The sequence below is a fragment of the Pseudophryne corroboree genome, chromosome 1 (assembly GCF_028390025.1).
Source record: "Pseudophryne corroboree isolate aPseCor3 chromosome 1, aPseCor3.hap2, whole genome shotgun sequence".
In the NCBI taxonomy this organism is placed as follows: Eukaryota; Metazoa; Chordata; class Amphibia; order Anura; family Myobatrachidae; genus Pseudophryne; species Pseudophryne corroboree.
This window is the reverse complement of record NC_086444.1, coordinates 468,910,358-468,911,145: the sequence shown is the minus strand read 5'-3', so window position 1 is coordinate 468,911,145 and position 788 is coordinate 468,910,358.

Genomic DNA, 788 nt, shown 5'->3' with positions numbered 1-788 from the left:
GCCATACGGAGTGCGCCGCACCATGGCAAGATCCGCTACTGTTTGGCAGTGCCCCCCGCTGTGTCCCCCGCTGTGAAGAGAACTAGATGCTACCCATCTAGTTTCCCTTCGTGGAGAGGACCTTTGCTGTGCGGTGCGCGATGACGTCATTGCGCACCGCACAGCTTTGTGGGACTGGCACAGACGCTAGAGGTCATAATTGACCTCTAGTGTCTATTTATGCTGTGCTATGGGAGAGACGTCATGATGTCTCTCCCATAGATCCGAGGAGAGGAGCAGCGCCGGCGGAGGTTTGCAGCGGTCGGGAATCAGGAGCGGGGATAGTAAGTATTCATTTTATTTTTTTTAAGCGGCGCTACTGTACAGGGGGCACAAATGGGGGCACAACTCTACAGGGGGGCGTAACTGACCACGCCCCTGTGTGAAGCCAGGCCCCTATTTTTCACCGGGGCGCCACATGGGCTAGAACCGGCCCTGGTTGCAATGCACTACATGAGGAGGCTGTGCTGATTATTTTGATAACAAACACTTGTACAGTATATCTGTGTGTGAGTCTCGGAATTTGTACATGAAGTGCTACAATGTAGCAGCTGCAGCTTTTTTACAATACAAGTGCTATTCTGCTCCACATACAGACTCAGTCGCATACAGTACAATATACAGGTGTCATATATCAAATTAATCAGCACAGTCTCCTATATTGCATTGCAATATATACGCATTTTTTTGCAAAAAAGATGCCCAACGTTAGCAGAGTTGCACAGGACCTGGTGGCTTACTCACGCCAG